The sequence below is a fragment of the Physeter macrocephalus genome, chromosome 7 (genome assembly GCF_002837175.3).
Source record: "Physeter macrocephalus isolate SW-GA chromosome 7, ASM283717v5, whole genome shotgun sequence".
NCBI lineage: Eukaryota > Metazoa > Chordata > Mammalia > Artiodactyla > Physeteridae > Physeter > Physeter macrocephalus.
Genome location: NC_041220.1, coordinates 100322370 through 100334503, shown reverse-complemented (window position 1 = coordinate 100334503; position 12134 = coordinate 100322370). Strand labels below are relative to the sequence as shown.

The 12134-nt window shown below is 39.6% G+C and overlaps 1 pseudogene; it reads left to right on the top strand.

The window, feature by feature from the left end:
• Window positions 1-6161: 6161 nt before the first annotated feature.
• On the top strand, window positions 6162-7821 carry LOC129392267 (uncharacterized; annotated as a pseudogene).
• Window positions 7822-12134: the final 4313 nt, after the last annotated feature.

Sequence of the window (12134 nt, the reverse complement as noted above, 5' to 3'; positions counted from 1 at the left end):
ATCATTTACCAATTGCCTACTAACTGCCATGCAAATGTAGAGTCTGGTGCTTTATATAAAATTATATTTTTCACAATGTCCCTGATGAGTTGGACACCTTTCCCTCTAGGCGTGATGGAGGTGCCATACACAGAATGTGGTCCTCCTTTTTAAATGATGGATAAGATCCCTGAAGTCAAGTTTTGTATTTTACATGATATCCTCCCAAATCTCTCTCTCTCTCTCTCTCTCTCTCTCTCTCTCTCTCACACACACACACACACACACACACACACGCACACACACACACACACACACTGTGCCACACCTCTAAACTGTGCTTGCATCAAATAAAGTGGGTGACAAATATTTCACAAGTTCATGAATGACAGTCCATGCTAGCGAATTCTCTGTTACACAGACTCTTTCCTAACATATTAGGAATTATTATCCATTATATCAAGTTTGTCCTCTGTTTTCCCAGACCTTGCTTTTAGTGCTGCCTCCCTAGCTCCCCGACCATATCCCTCCCTCCACCCCCCAATCTGCCAGAACTCCCTTTGCTCCTCCAGATCTCAGCCACAGACCTCCTGCCTCCTCCTCTCTCCCTTGGGCTTCACAGAGAGACTTGCAGGTTGGCTGCCAACACCCAGAAGACAGCCTGGCTGCCCAGTGCCCCAAAGCCTGCCAAGGACAAACTTCTACCTGCAACTTGGACCCAGAGAATCATTCTCAAACAAAAGAACCCCCTGATGCCCGAACTTGCTTGGAATTGACTTCTGAGTCCCTCTATTATTAGGACTGACATCTGAAGTGTGACTGTGTTTTTCTTTCATAAAAGCCCTACCCTAATCCAAGATCAAACAATTTATTTTGGAAAGTAACAGTACATAATGGTACATTTTCCAGCACCGGCCAGGTCTCCCCCTGTCATTTGCCATAGCCTTTGAAGTATTTAATAGCCGAGGTAACTTGGGGAAGCAACTGGGCTCCTGAAAGCGGCACTTGGTATCTCTGCAGTGTGCTAGGGACTTATCATTTACCACTGCTTTTATCAGCCCAGTTTTTGCTCTTATCTGCTTTGTTTCCCAAGCGAATTGCTGTTATCTAGTTTTCTACACATCTTTTCTGAGGGCTGGGGAGGATTTCCTTAAGTGAATGGTCTTTAACTGATCGCACTGTCTCCCTAGAGTTGATATTTGCATTATTCCTCATTTTTCTCTAATACAACAATCCTTGCACAAATAGTCTCATCTTTTTCCCCCAGCTTTATTGAGATATAATTGACAAATAATAAGGAGTAAAATGTGATGATTTGACGTGTGTATACATTGTGAAATGATTCCCACAGTCAAGTTAAATAACACGTTTATCACGTCACACCTTTTTGTGGGTGTGGTGATGGCAGATGTTTTTGTACACCCACATTTATCCACAACAAAATGCTAAAAGTAAAATTATCTTAAGGCAAAGGGTATGTACTTTATAAATCTTTAATTACATGTTACCAAATTGCTCTATAAATGAATTAGATGGATATAGTCCCACCGGCAGTTTCTAATTTTGCCTTAGTTGTTATGTAGGTAAGTATGATACATACTTGTGAAGGAAATTCACACAATACTTCAAAGTATGAAGGAAAATGTGAAATGCACCTGATTTTCTCCATTGCATACACTCTGCAGAAGGACCCAGCAGGTAACCTCTGTGTCAGCCCTGCATCTGCCACCCCCACTGGATGCTGGTAACAGAGCATCCACTGTACAGGACTGTGGCTGACAAATCCCTGATTCTTTTCTCATTTCCCACAATCATAAGAAAACAGAACAATGACTATCTGGCATTCACCCTTCAGGTCTGGATGTAAATGTCATTTCCTTAGAGGGCTTTCCTCAACTCCCCAATCTATACTTCAACTTTTTCTTTGACTCATTAACAAGACTAAGAGGCCCTGAGCCTTCTGCATAGAAACTAGCACCCACACAGCATCTTGTACTTAACACATCATGACAAACTAGGTCTGGATGCAATGACTGTTGATTGGTATGTAGTGAACATTTCAAAACATATGATATATTGTGAGATGTATTATCAGTTACAACCTAATTTCAAAATGAATCAATCTTTCATATACACAATGACGTGTATGCTAAGGTCAATCGAACAAACATTTGTTGGCACCACAATGAATCAGGTATTAGTTAAGCATTGGAGAGTGGGATGGTTAATTTTATGTGTCAACTTAACTGGACCAGGAGGTGCCCAGATAGTTGGTCAAATATTATTTTGGGTGTGTAGGTAAAGGTATATCTGGATGAGATTAACATTTGAACTGGTAGATTGAGTGAAGCAGATTGCCCTCTCTAATGTGCGCGGCCCTCATCCAATCAGTTGAAGGCCTGGGAGGGGGGGAAATGCTGACCTTCCCACAGTAAGGGAGAATTTTTCCTGCCTTCACTTTGGAACTGAATTGGCTCTTCCTAGGTCTCAAGCCTGCCAGTCTTCAGACTGGAACTAAAACATTGACTCTCCTGAGTCTCCAGCTTGCCGACTCACCCTGAAGATCTTGGGACTTGTCAGCCTCATAATCATGTGAGCCAATTTCTTATAATAATCTCTTTAGATAGAGATAGAGAGGTATACCTTCCATTAGTTCTGTTTCTCTGAAGAACACTGACTAATACATGTTTTTGTATTGAGAGAGGTTCTAGAGAAATGGAGGTGTAAGGATGTTTTCTGAATTGGTTCTGTAGTTTCTGGAATCTGCTCTCTGATTAGATTTAAATATACATATTTTTTGATTTCTGTTTTTTATTGAACTATAGTTGATTTACAGTGTTTCAGGGGTACAATAAAGTGGTTTAGTTATACATATATATCTATCCTTTTTCAGATTCTTTTCTATTATAGGTTATTATAAGATACTGTAGTATATTATAGTATAGTTCCTGTGCTATACAGTAGGTCCCCGTTTGTTATATATTTTATATATAGTAATATTTTATATATTGTGTATATTTTAATTCCAAACTCTTAATTTATCCCTCTACTCTCTCCCCCTTTGGTAACTATAAGTTTGCTTTCTATGTCTGTGAGTCTATTTCTGTTTTGTAAATAAGTTCATTTGTATCAGTTTTTTAGATTTCACATATAAGTGATATCATATCGTATTTGTCTTTGTCTGACTTACTTTGCTTGGTATGATAATCTCTGGGTCCATCCATGTTGCTGCAAATGGCATTATTTCATTCTTTTTTATGGCTGAGTAATATTCCATCATATATTATTTATTTATTTTTTATGGCTGAGTAATATTCCATCATATATATACCATATATATTATATGATATATATACCATATATATTATATGATATATATACCATATATATTATATGATATATATATATCACATCCTCTTTATCTATTCATCTGTTGATGGACATTTAGGTTGCTTCATGTCTTGACTATCCTAAATAGTGTGGCAAAGAACATTGGGGGTGTATGTATCTTTACGAGTTAGAGTTTTCTCTGGATGTATGCCCAGGAGTGGGATTGCTGGATCATATGGTAACTCTATTTTAGTTTTTTAAAGAACCTCCATACTGTTCTCCACAATGGCTGCATCAATTTACATTCCCACCAACAGTGCAGGAGGGTTCCCTTTCCTCAACACCCTCTCCAGCATTTATTATTTGTAGACTTTTTGATGATGGCCATTCTGACCAGTGTGAGGTGATAACTTATTGTACTTTTGATTTGCATTTCTCCAATATTAGTGATGCTGAGCATTTTTTCACGTGCCTGTTGATCATCTGTATGTTTTCTTTGGAGAAATGTCTATTTAGGTCTTCTGCCCATTTTTTGATTGGGTTGTGTTTTTTGTTTTGTTTTGTTTTTTTGCTATTGAGCTGTATGAGCTGTTTGTATATTTTGGAAATTAATCCCTTGTAGGTCACATTACTTGCAAACATTTTCTCCCATTCTGTAGGTTGTCTTTTTGTTTTGTTTATGTTTTCCTTGGCTGTGCAAAAGCTTTTAAGTTTAATTACATCCCATTTGTTTATTTTTGTTTTTGAATCCATTACTCTAGAAGGATCCAAAAAAATATTGCTGCAATTTATGTCAAAGGGTGTTCTATGTTTTCCTCTATGAGTTTTATAGTATTCGGTCTTACATTTAGGTCTTCAATCCACTTTGAGTTTATTTTTGTATATGGTGTTAGCGAATGTTCTAATTTCATTCTTTTACATGTAGCTGTCCAGTTTTCCCAGCACCACTTATTGAAAAGACTGTCTTTTCTACATTGTATATTCTTGCCTCCTTTGTCATAGATTGATTGACCATAAGTGCATAGGTTTATTTCTGGGCTTTCTATCCTGTTCCATTGATCTATGTGTCTGTTTTTGTACCAGTACCATACTGTTTTGTTTACTGTAACTTTGTAGTATAGTCTGAAGTTAGGGAGTGTGATTCCTCCAGCTATCTTAACTACTGGCAATAGAGTTGTTATACTTAAATATATTAATGAGTCTATTTCCAGTAGTTAAGAGAGCAATGATGGTCCATGGCATGATCTGGCAATAGGGATCTGGCAACATCACTTTGGATGCTCCTAACTACCCACTTATAAGAAGTAAGGATCTGGGTGATTATTTACATTATCCTTTTAAAAAATTTTTTCAAACTAACAAATAGAATGAGATTGGCTGGTTGCTCCCAATGTTACTGGACAAAGTGAAGAAAGAAAAGGATGAGCTCAGGGCTTCAGATTCTCAGCTCAGCTCAAGTGCCATGTAAATGACCTGAAATCTTCTTTGTGTGTCATGAAGGAGAGGTTTATCTCCTGTAGTTGCAGGGCTGAGATTGTTGAAAACCAAACCCAGAATCTCATCCTGTGACCAGAGAATTACAACCTGAGGTGAGGTTCAATCTTGTAGACTGTTTCCTGTTAAAGTGATTAAAGGACACTGATTGGGAAGGAATGGAATCCTGAATGTTGGAATGGGAATGTGTGGGAAGACCCTGATGAAAGTGGGAACATTGAGCCCCTAAATTCGAATGAGTCTTCTTTACCAATGAAAGAGGTTTATTCACCCCCAGTGGGGGCTGCTTCTCCATCTCTGGCTGAGGGGGTTAACCCTACCTTGTCTGGGGAAACAGTAGTGAACAGCCCTGAGGCAGTTGTTTTTCAAGACAATGCTGATTCTCCTCAGGATCCACCCCCACCACTCTATGTGTCTAGACCCCTAACTGGACTCAAGTGCCAGCAGGCCTCTCAAGGTGAGGCCCAAAGCATGACCCATGAGGAGGTGCACTAAACTGTGAAAGAACTACTTGGGTTTTCTAACTTATACAGACACAAAGCTGAGAGATAAGGGTGGGGATGAACATTAAAGGTGTGGGGTAATGGTGGAAGGATCATAAAGTTAGATCAGGCCAAACTTATTGATATGGGCTCACTAAGCTGAGATTCTGCACTTAATGTTGTGGCTCATTAACTCTAGGGAGTTAGAAAGGGCTCTACGAGCTTGGCTGGTTGGTTGACTGAAACATGGACATGGAAAATGTGGCCCATGGTGGGCAAATTAGAAATGCTGGACCTTCCTTGGTTTAATGTAGAGGAAGAGATACAAAGGCTTAGGGAGATTGGCATGTTAGAGTGGATTTGTCACATAAGACCTACCCACACACCCTGGGAGTGTCCAGAAGAGACACAGTTCACAATTACTGTGAGAAATAAATTTTTGAGGGGGGCCCTAGCATCCCTGAATAGCTCTGTGATTGCTCTTCTATGTAGACCAGACCTCGCAGTGGGAATCACAGTCACTGAATTGGGAAATCTAAATGCATTGGAAGTAACTAGACCCCAGGATGTTAGGGGCCAAATGGAAGCACTCAAATGCCAAAGATGAGGTGGATCTGGTTATCCTAATGGGCAGAGGAGTCAAAGCAGCAATCAGAAGAGTTTAACTCACCCAGACCTGTGGCGTTCGCTAGTTGATCAGGGCATTCCTAGAAGTGAAACAGATAGGAAACCTACTAAATTCTTACTTCACCTGAATAAACAGAAAAGTTCAAGGTTAAGTGAACAAAAGTAACACTTGAATCTTAAAAACAAAGAGTCATGGCCCATTTATCAATTCCCAGACTTGAGCCAGTTTATAGACCCAGAACCCTATGAATGAAGGGGAGACGGGGTCCCTTTGAGGAAGGATCCCAGTACACTGTCATAATTTATACTGCTAATCTTTCCCCCAGCCTTCCCCAAAGGGATCTATGACTTTTTATCATGGTGACTGTGCAATGGGGAAAAAGAAATAATATAAACCTTTCAGGGACTACTGAACTGACACTGATTTCAAGAAACCCAAAACATCACTGGGGTCTACCAGTCAGAGTAGGGGCTTATGGAGGTCACGTGATCAATGAAATTTTAACTCAGGTCCATCTCACAGTGGAGCCAGTGGGTCCTCGGACCCATATTGTGGTTATTTCCTCAGTTTTGGAATGCATAATTGGAATAGACTTAGCTACCTGCAAAATTCCCACATTGTTTTCCTGTCCTATGGACGGAGGGCTTTTATGATGGAAAAGACCAAGTGGAAATCACTAGAACAGCCTTCACCTAGGAAAATAGTAAAAACAAAAGAAATACCACAGTCTCAGGAGGGATTGCAGAGATTAGTGCCACCATCAAGGACCCGAAAGATGCAGGAGCTGTGGTTCCCACCACTTCCCCATTTAACTTGCTTATATGGCCTGTGCAGAAGACAGATGCATCTTGGAGAATAACAGTGGATTATTGTTAAGATTAATCGAGTGGTGACGCCAATTGCAGCTGTTGTACCAGATGTAGTTTCATTGCTTGGGCAAATTAACACATCCCCTGGTGTCTGGTTTGCACTATTGATCTGGCAAATGTTTTTTTCTGTATACCTGTCAATAAAGGCCACCAGAACCAGTTTACTTTCAGTTGGGAAGGCCAGCAATGCACCTTCACTGTCCTACCATAGGAGTATATAAACTCTCCAGCCCTATGCCATAATTCAGTTCACAGGGATTTTCATCATCTTCCCCTACAAGATATTACCCATGTCCATTACATTGGTGACATTATCATGATTGATTCCAGTGAACAAGGTGTAGCAACTCCTCTAAACTTATTGTTAATATGTTCGCATGTGAGATGGTAGGATATAAATGCAATACAAATTCATGGGTCTTCTATCTCAGTGAGATTTCTAGGGTCCCAGTGAGATGGGGCATGTGGAGGTATCCCTCCCAAGGTGAAGACAGAGTTGTTGCATCTGCTACAACCAAAAAGAGACAGTGCCTAGTGGGGACTTTGGATTTTGGAGCCAACATATTCCTCATTTGAATGTGTTATTCTGGTCCATGTACCAAGTGACTCAAAAAGCTGCTAGTTCTGAGTGAGACCCGGAACCAAAGAAGGCTCTGCAACAGGTCCAGGCTACCATTCAATCTGCTCTGCCACTTGGACCATATGATCCAGCAGAGCTAATGGTGCTTGAAGGGTCAGCTGCAGATAGGGATGTAGTTTGGAGCACTTGGCAGGCCTCAATGGGTGAATTGGAGCACAAGCCCTTAGGATTTGGGAGCAAAGCCCTGCCATCCTTTGTGAATAATTCTTTTGCTTTTGAGGAACAGCTCTTGGCCTGTTACTGGGCCTTAGTAGAAACTGAATGCTTAGCCATGGCCACCAAGTTACCATGTGATCAAGGCCGCCAGTCATCAACTGGGTGTCATTTAATTCACCATGCCATGAAGTTGGGCATGCATAGCAGCGCTCCATCATCCAATGGAAGCTGAAAGTTGTATAACACTCAAGCCTGAGAGAAGGACACGTGTAAAGGCAGAGAAGAGAAAAATCAGCATTGTGCAATTAGAAACTCCAAATGCCTGAAGAATGATGAAAGCAAAGCAAAACAAAACAAACAAACAAAAAATAAGGAAGTCAAAGGAGACAAGATTATTCACATACAGTTTCTGGCATGAAATAACAGAAATGGTATGAAAATAATATTATTTTAAATTATATACTATTTTTTGGTTCCATTGATTAAAAAAAATTTGGATGCCTTTTTGTTGATAGATGATTCAATTCAATGATCCAAGCTATAGTGAGATCCCTGCTATGGTTAGAGTTGAGCACTAAGTATTGAGAGGGACACAAAACGAATGCCCTCAGGAACTTTCAAGACAGTCTGTGTGATTCACAATGAGAACTGCTACATGGTCAGGATAACAGCTGAGAGAACTGGGAGTAGAGTAATTCATTCCAATCCCTGGGAACTAGAAAGTTTTCCCATAACAGTGAGTGCAACTCTGTGGGTCATTTCATATTGGGACCATCATACCACACTCCTACTGACTAGTTTCTTCTAGTGAAATGCCAGCTCCCTTTCCCTGAAAGAGTTGGAAATGGATCAAGAGTTGCAAAAAGGAATCAAGTGAGACATCACCTGAAAATGTAGGCAAAAATCTCATAGATATATCTTATATTATATGTAATATATTTAAATAAGACTGAAGGATCAATCTTTTTTTAAAGTTGTTTAGTAGTTTTCCAATTATATTTCTAGTCATGATCATTATAGAACTTTTTTTGTTTTTACTTAAAAGGCTGTATATTCTTCTCTGTATTATACTCTGTTTTTGTTTTGAAGTATAGTTGATTTACTATATTGTGTTAGTTTCAGGTGTACAGCAAAGTGATTCAGTTATATGTACATACAGAATACATACATTCTTTTTCAGATTTTTTTCCTTTACAGATTATTACAAGGTATTGAATATAGCTCCCTGTTCTATATAGTAGGTCCTTGTTGCTTACCTATTTTATATAGAACATTTTAAATATTAAGAAAATTAAAAGACAATAAAGAGGAAATTGAAAACCAGTAATTCTACTACCCAGAGAAATAATCACTAGCACTTTGATATATTTTTTCCTAGGCATTGTTTATGCATACATAGATTATATTTATATATGATTGCCATAAGATTATATATGAAAGTTTACATCTTTTTCACTTATATATGACCATTTTCTTTTATCATTAATATTAAAAACATAGTTTTAAATAACTATAATATTCTAGTTTATGGGGGTATCATGATTGAAACATTTCCATATTATTGGATTTTTAGGACATTTCTAATTTTTTGCTCTTTTTGAATAATACTGAGATGAATATTCATTGTAAATCTTTAGCCTTATTTCTTATTGTTTCCTTTAGTACAGATCCTCTGAGATGCAGACACAAGACCGGATTAGAAATGCAGGAGGTTTACTAGGGGAAAATGAGGAGAGAGCTGGGAGGAGGTGGGAAGAGCTGCACCATCAAGATGCAGGTCTAACCCCTGCAGAGGAGAGAGGAAGGGAGGAAAGTTGAGTGGAAGAGTCTTAGTCTGAAGTGCAGTTCTAAGAAAATTCCAGAAGTTCAATGGGACTTAGTCAAGCCAAAGTTGCCCAGCAGAGAAGTCCTGCATCTCCTTGTGGGAGCATCCTGCCTAAGTATCTTTGCTGCGTTCAGCCATTGGCTGGAGCAGCTCATGGCAACTGTGGCCTCAGCTGGGCAGCAATGGTGGATTTCAGAGCACTGCAGCTGGGGCTGCCAATCAGTTCTGTTCCTGGCATTCAGAGAGCTGAGAGGCTAAGAGGCACATTTCCATGACCACTGTGGGAGAGAGTCCCATGAATGGGATTCTACATTCTAAAGGCAGACCCAATTTTAAGCTTTTTGCATAATATGAAACATTCCTTTCCTATTTGATAAACATTCTGACAATTATGAGCACAAAATCATTTTTAATTAAAAAAAAATCTCCACAACCTCTCTAATTTTAGGACCATGTTTTCCTTCTCAGAGACCGCCTTCATGGCTGGGTTCTTGATATCTGTTAGGAAAATCCTTGCCATCATCTTCTGGCCATTCTCTCCACTTCTAGACACTTTGTTTACGAATCTATTCTATACTCCACTGCCAGAATAATTTTACTAAAGCTCAATACTGACTTGCTACATCTCTGCTCAGAAGTATTCCAAGGGTCAAAGAAATATAAACTCAATATGGAATTTCCACAACATAGTATTAACCCAGCTTCCCCAAAACATTGCTAATTATTGAATTTGGATACACTGGTTTCCTAGGGATGTGTAGTATGTGTGTGTGTGTGTGTGTGTGTGTGTGTGTGTGTGTGTGTAGATATATATATAGATACAGTACAGTATTATTTATGTAGATTTATTTCCTAGTAATATTATAATATTTATGTGTATTAATTATTTATATGTATGTATATTTTATATTATGATGTTTGACCTTAAGAAACATTTCAGGCTAGGGAGAGACTGCCTCTCCCTGGGCTAGCCAGTTTTTAGAGATAGCAAAGGACTCAGCCTGGAGTATGACTTTGATATGCACAGTATCCTATCCAGAGCCCTACCTCCTCTGTCTGGCCAGTACAACCCCGGGAAGCAAGATTCCTCTGCCTGGATCATCCCAGGGCCAGGTACCAGGCAACTAGGGACCACCCCTATAGCTTAGAGCCCCCCAGAACCACTCGAACCCACCAACCCTAAACTGCTTACCCTGCCCTGCCTTGTCTTTCCCTCAGAAATTCCAAGAAAGGCCGTGACCTGAGCTCTCAGCCCCTCCTGTCGTCTGCTCCTGACCACCTTGGTGTCTTTCCATGTGCCCTGCATGGCATGTCCTGCCCCCTGGCTCCAGAACCTGAGAGTTTATAATCAACTTTGTTCCCTGAGCCTCTCCTCTGTCTCCTCTTGTGGCTTCAACTGACTGACCATCTCATGAAAGGACACAAAACAATAAAATGTTGTAGGCTTGTAATATACACTAAAGAGATCATCTGGATCAGGGAAAGCTGCAAAAACAAGTGTGTGTGTGTGTGTGTGTGTGTGTGTGTGTGACACTCCCTTGTTTTTGCCACTAACAGGAGGATTGGAATTTAAGCTCTTTGAGTATTGGAAACAGAACAAGTACAAGTCTCCATAAATGATGATTTTTGCTATAATTTTGGCCTAATGGAGTCTTGGGGGCAGGGGGAATAAAGGAGACAATATGAAATGAGAGGCAATCTCCGATCTACAGGCAAATACTTTTGAAACACAATTTTTAGTTTGCTAATGAAGCCTTGTTAAAATCAAATGCCTGACCCTTAGAGGCTTTTTGTTTTCCAGCCTGGTGTGCATGTATACATTTTGTTTGTGTATGTCTGAAAAACAGTCTTTAATTTGCTTTTGTTTGATTGTTAGTTTTTAAAATAAACTTTATTTTTTTAGAGCAGTTTTAGGTTTACAGTAAAATTGAGTGGAAAGTATAGATCCAATATACCCCCTCCCCACATGCAGGTGCAGCCTCCTCCACTATCAACATCCTCCACCAGAGAGGGACATCTGTTACTGTCCATGAACCTACATTGACATGTCATTATTACCCAAAGTCCACAGTTGACATTAAGGTTCACTCTCAGTGTCATACATTGCATGGATTGGGACAAATGTGTAATAATATATATCCACATGTATCATACGGAATAGTTCCTCTGTGCTCCACCTGTTCATCCTTCCCTCCTTCCAACCTCTGGCAACCACTGATCTTCTACTGTCTCCACAGTTTTCCAGAGTGTCATATAGTTGGAATCATACAGTACATAGCCTTTATAGATTGGCGCCTTTCACTTAGTATTATGCATTTAAGGTTCTTCCATGTCTTTGCATGGCTTCATAGCTCATTTCTTTTAAGTGCTGAATAATATTCCATTGTCTGGAGATACCACAGTTTATTTATCCATTCACCTACTGAAGGACAACTTGGACATCTAAGTTTTGGCAATCATGCATAAAGCTGCTATAAATATCCCTGTGCAGGTTTTTGTGTGTTTTGCTTTTACCCAGCTCATTTGGGTAAATACCAAAAAGTTTGATTGCTGGCTCATATGGTAAGAGTATGTTTAACTTTGTAAGAAATTGACAAGCTAACTTTCAAAGGGGATGGACCATTTTGCATTCCCATCACCAGTGAATGATAGTTCCCGTTGCTCCACATTTTTGCCAGTATTTGGCATTGTCAGTGCTCTGGGTTGTGGCCATTCTAATAGGTGTGTAGTA